Raw genomic sequence first — 6,563 nt, 5'->3', positions numbered from 1 at the left:
CCATTGAAACGTCATACAAAGAGTGAAAAAATAACAAACTTTACGTGCAGGTACGAACAACATTGAGTGAACACATAATAAATAAATTAGCAAGTGGATTGCTTAAGTGAATCTAGCCGTCATGAACTCTGTGAATTCCTTGACAGAATAAAACGTGTTATCCTGTAGGAAATTTTTAATTTTATTTTTAAATGATTGTTGGTTGCAGATGGTGAACTCTAACGGCAACAAGTTAAACAATTGTGAACCCATCATATAGGGGGATTTATTATAGAAAGAGTGGTGGTGCTTCCTTGTGGAAATTTTGTCCTAACCCCTCGTATTGTAGGTATGGGTATCTCCCACTTTCCCAAAACTGTTTATATTTTTGTGTATGTAACAGAGCAATTTGAATATGTAAATACTGGGGAGGGGTAAGATTTTAAAAGATTTAAAAGACCCTCTGCATGATTGGAGAGAACTTAGATTAAATATTAAGCGAATTATTCGTTTCTGCGCAACAAATAGTCTGTGCAAGTACGTACTGCTCCCCCAGCAGACAATGTTATAATTTATATGCGAGTAAACTGTGGCATAATATACCTTTATTAAACAAGTTGTAAATCAGCATACCTATGCATGATTAAAGCGCATTTTTGGTAATGCAGGTCAGTATTTTATTAGCGAAGTTTAAAATTATCGATCTCACGAGTAATTTTGGCTGCGTTAAATAATTAATATTATTTAATTTCAATTGACCGTACGTCTTCATTGTGTAAAACAAATCACAAAGTAAATAATAAGTTTTTATACTGGTAACGCTATCTAACGGTAAAATTATAGCACCTCCGAAACCAATATCGAAATTATTTTCTTCAATTATCGATCTCACAAGTAATCTAACTCAAAATAGACTAGTGCCTGCACATCTACACTATAGCAGAAAGCTTTTAGTGAAAATTTGAATTCTCTAGCTATTGTAGTTGTGGAGATCTAACGCGGACAGCCGGCCTGCCAGCAATGACGAATATAATAGCGTATTTTTTTCAAAAATGCGCTAAAAAAATCTTGGTGAAACTGTTGTTTCAAACGTGATAACAAATAATATGATTTGTTGATTTTAGCAATTAGATATTCCATATGATTTGACCACGACAAACAATTATCAATTTTGATGCCTAGATACATGGTGGACGTGCTACAGGAGATCACAGAGTTCTCTACGTCAAATTCGACAGCAGCATTTTCGTGTGTTTTATTTTTGGTCATTTTCGTAATCACGGTTTTCCGAGAGTTAATGGACAGTTTATTTTCCTGGCACCAAGAAACAAATTCGTTTATGACACATTTTAGTTTGTGTGTGGCAGCATCATCATCGTTAGCACTTACTACTACTGCAGTGTCGTCTGCGTAAATAAAAGTCATTCCATTTAGGATTCCTTGGGGTAGGTCATTAATATAAATCAGAAACATGATAGGCCCGACGATGCTACCCTGTGGCGTACCGAGGTCCAATTTATATTCCGTTGACAGTTTATTGTTGTACTTTAGGGTATATTTCCGATTCGATAAAAATGAAATAAGGAAATCGCGTGTTTCATTTCTGATACCTGCAGCGTCCAACTTTTCTGACATCTTATTAATGTCAATGCTGTCAAAAGCTTTTGCTATGTCGAAGTATATAGCAAAGCAAGTATTGTTTGAGTCCATTTCATTGGTCATCTGTTGTACTAATTGAATTGCGGCATCCTCGGTTGACAGGCGTGGTCGAAAACCAAATCTGCGGGTTCTTCATTGAACAGAGTTGCTGTTGTGAACTCGAAAAAAATCGAAATAATTTTTACACTTTCGGCTAAAGTACAAACCTTTATTGTTTTTGAATTAACAGAAAATTAAACAAACTCACAAACTTGCTTCCTTGCTTATGCACTTGTGTCACAAACGGTTGGTAGAGTTGGCGCTGCGTTTACACAAACCCGCCGCATATACCTACGGCCAACTAGATCAGGGTTGGAAAACAAAATAAGAGCTTGAGATCTTCCACAGCGGTAATTCGTTCTGGGCATTTGATCTGTTTACCAATTGAGTTGAGCGCCACACTATTTCTATCTAAACTCACCCCGTATGCAATTGGATACCAGGGTAGTAATAAAAGCACAAATCAATGTAGGTAAAATGATGGTTTATTCCGAGGTTTATTCCAAAACCAAATGGCAAAAATAAAAATTGTCTCCACAGTTGGATAGCGTACCAACAAATACAAAATAGGTACTCTCCCAAATATTCAAGATTATGAATTACATTACTCACAACTCTTAGTAAACTCTCTGTATAATTGAAATTCGCCAATTTACCCAAGTTCCCAATCATGATCAATGATTGATTAGCAAACTTTAAACATTTAAAACGACTCTACAAATCCATTTAAATCTAATTTTCTCCGGAACTACTGATAGGATTTAAAAAACAAAAACATTGCTGAAACACAGAATGAACATGCGTATCGAACTATCTAACGTTTATCCTCCTCCCCAACTAAAATTTTTGGAGTGAAATTCACTCCCTTTTCAGGGTTGAAGTTACGTAAATAGTATTATTTCATTTAGATGTCCCCCTCAAAACTAAAATTGACGTGTTCGATCGGATCTGGCAAAACTGTCGTAAAGCAGCCGCCCTGTATATCACAAATACGTATACTTACGCGTATGTAAGATTGCAAGTTTTGATATTATAGGTATTACTCGTACTAATTTATTGCACTCAATGACCAGACCACCAATGGACCAAGTTTTGATTATGTACCATTCATTACATCAACTACTGTTTACGGGCTAATTTGGGTAACGTGAATACGTAGTTAACGCAGTGTACCTAATTACTTTTCTCAAAAATCTTCTCCAAATCTAAATCGCTTTGCTGCATCAGAGATCGTGGCGAAAATGTATCGATTCTTTAAATTGAGCATGGTCCTGCATCACCTGCACACGATTTTGGTAATTCAATCGAATTGCGGATTTGAAGCATATACAGGCTGATCGCCGCTAACCCGTTATACCGATCCATTAGGAAACTTATTTAAATATCGCGTATGGAACAATTGTATATATCCAACAATAAGGAATGTAAGAAAAGAAATTTTAACTTCGTACCGTTTAGTTAAGTCGATGTATAAAGTGAAGCTGACATTCAACAAAATATTTTGTTTTGTTTCGCCAAACAAAACTTTGTCTAAAAGTAACAAAAAAGGAATTATAAGAGATAACTGACAAGGCCAGAACACCGAAAACATAACAAAACCTACTGAAGTTCGAAAGAGTAATAAAAAAAAAACTCTCTCACATACATCATTTTAATTTCGCATTGGGAATAGAAAAGACAGCGTAGTTGGTAACCTAATTTAAGGGAGAACAAATAAAAAATAATGCTGTTTTTGCATGTTAGTTTATAGGATTTTACCTTACATTAACAAGAACAGTAATCTTGCGCCAGAAAAGAAAAAGTTCTAACGCGCTTCCTTTCGTTATAGCTTTCACTCGAGCTTTCCCTAGATTGTGTTTTTTACGTCTGTATTTAAATGTGAATTGTAGCAAATATTTTTAGAAAAATCAATACGTTTGATACAGGTTGTGTCGTCATTTACAATTACTCAATACAGCTGTGAGGTTGGGAGTATTTCATTTATTGTAAATGGCGTAACCGTGTAAGGGTTCTGTTTTCTTCTCTGGGGAAAATTTATGGTATCATGAGTAATAACACTTTTAGGATTATTTCAGAAGGAAGTATAGGTACGAATTATGGATATTATAAATTCCGCCTACTCGTAGAAATCGTAATAACTCCGTGTGCAAATAAATCGCGTTAGTAAATTCGCCATATTTTAATATATTCGGTTAAAAGCAGCGCGAACTGTGGAAAGTTATAGGAGTTCAATGAATAAACAAAACGTTCTTTGCAGGTGGCAGTGGAAATGCGAGTTATCATGCATTTTAAATAAACGTTATTGACACGACGAATACGCTAAATTCACTTTAGTCTTTGAAATTCTTATTTCTCGTTCGAGACTAAACCACTTTGAAAGATATAAATAATACTCAAAAGAGCCTTTAAAATAGTTAAAGTAATACATCGATCTTACGAGTTTAAAATAAAATTTATGTGATAGATTTGATAGAAGGAAACACAATTTTCTTGTAGAGGAAAATTAAATTCAAAATACATTATATTATTTTGATTTTTGTCTAGTTCTCTTTTGCTTTTCCATGATAAATGCATTTCTTCAATGAATCATTTAGTCATCATTCTATTGTCTTTTTTAAATTTTAAATAAACGCTAAACGAGTTTGTTTATATTAGCCAATCAACAAGGTGTTATAAGAGTATAGGAGAATATTAGACTACGCACCAAGGAGGAGACAATGCGTGACCCATTATGTAACTAACGATGCATAAGAAAAATGTGCAAATGTAAAAAAGAGAAATAACCTCAGAAATAACGAAAACAAAACATCGAACTGAAAGATAAAACGAAACGAAAACGAAAATAATGGTAATTTACAAAAGATTCGCCATGTTCAACGCACATTCCACATCTTCATGAGAGTACCGCTGACACAGCTTGAAGAACGACTGGGCCGGCAATTACAACAAGCTAAGATCTTTTCGTCTGTCGATGTAGTCCCGGTTTTGAATAAGAGATCATTCATGTGTACCAAAGATAATACTACACCATACACTACCACGAACCACGTATGTATATACTGGTATGGGTTTAATATTCAGGCGACATCAGCGTTTTGTAATAATGCGCACCGGTAGATGTCTCTACTGTAATCTGTCAAATTGTAAGCGTAGGATGTGATCCCCCACCCGTTTCAAAACTAAAGGCGATAATTATTATGTTGATATAAGAACAGTAATAATGTGAGGTATATTTGTGAATTATGAAAATAGAAGAAAAGGAATGTTATAATTACGTGTGCGCGTTATAATGATCTCAGCCTCCTACTGTCTTGGCGGGCTAACGCCAACTCCAAGTCACTCCGATATATTTGACCATATTCTGTAGTAGCGGGACGTCAAACTAACATGGCTGCCTATTTGAATATTCTCACTTAAGTTTCCCGCGAGAATTTGTCACTCGGTGGCCGCTCCGAGTGCACTAAGACCGTGATCATCATGTAGGACACCTACGCTGTGTAGTAAATCAGTTCTAAGCAGGCACTGAAGGCGTTTTATGGGTAAATAACACCAAAAGCAATAGCTGATTAAGATTATATTGAAGCTAATACCAAGTTAGATTACAGAGTGACTCGCATAATGCTCTTTAGCGGCGCCCCTACAGAAAGTCTTAAGTTGTTCTATACCACTTCGGCATTTGACCTTACGAATTAGGAAAACTGCAGGAAAACCTAATTCGGAGTGGCCCTATAATGACAAAGCCTGCAGCTAACATCTAATGTACAGCACTTTTGAGGCCTCTCGAGAGTAAAACTCTTTAGCACAAACAGGTGTAAATACTATGGATACGCTATGAGTAACCAAAATGGAATCGAGCCAATCCCCAGGTATTACAACACATACATCAGACAAAACTAAGAGATATTAAATGTGCCTCGCCGGGCGGTAGGATTACCCAGGCCTAGTGGGGTGCCTCTAGACGTGGGCTGGAGTTGTTGGGTTTCGGAACGAGTGAAAATGTTAGTGTTTGGTGCACAAAGGCCCGCATAAACTTGAATAACTCGGTCCCCTCTAAACAAGCACACTTCCCTCTTGATTACTCACAGCCCAAATAAACAAATATAATGAAAGACAATGAAATAATTGAACCAATGCCAACGAGGTTTGAGGGAGAAAGTAAAAGCACACAGCGAAAGTTCTCCTACCAGGAAGGAAGAAACCAAATTAATATTTTACCGTAGTTTAGGCGACCCTTTTGCTTTGTTAAGTACGTTACTGTGCTTCGTTTCCTTGGGGGGAGAATGTCTATAGGCCAAACTTCCTTGGGGGGAGAATGTCTATAGGCCAAACTTTTCATTTATCCGGTAGTTCAGACTTCCCACTCTTCTGGCCGACTTACGCTGTAGCTCGCGCTATAGTTTAAAAATGGTCTAGATGAGGGACACCTTCGCCATTCCACTACAGCATACGATAATAGACTGTGGATTAGAGCAAAGCATGCATTTTTGACCACTTTTGTTGACATCTAAGCAAGAAAAAGAAGAACGAGACACACAATTAAAGTTTTTTCCGTGATCAATTTCAGATGGTTTCTCACACACCACCGCTCGACGTGCGGCATCTCTTCATTGACAATTACCCCAGCCTCCTCTCAATTATTTCTATTTGCTATTAGCGTTGTATCTGTGTATAGTGTATAGCTCGGTGTATAGCATACAGTCGATTATGTGGCGGTAGACTCTCCGGCATGGCATTTATGTACACGAGGAGTAACAAAGGTCCCAAAATGGACTTCTGGGCTCTGTGGTACTCCGACATTTAGAACAGGCGGTTGAGATATTGGGTTGTTTATAATACATATCAAGACCTATTCTTCAAATACGGCTCAATTAGAATGCAACTTGCTT

The sequence above is a fragment of the Photinus pyralis genome, unplaced genomic scaffold, assembly GCF_008802855.1.
Source record: "Photinus pyralis isolate 1611_PpyrPB1 unplaced genomic scaffold, Ppyr1.3 Ppyr1.4_LG2, whole genome shotgun sequence".
NCBI lineage: Eukaryota > Metazoa > Arthropoda > Insecta > Coleoptera > Lampyridae > Photinus > Photinus pyralis.
This window is presented reverse-complemented; position numbering follows the sequence as displayed.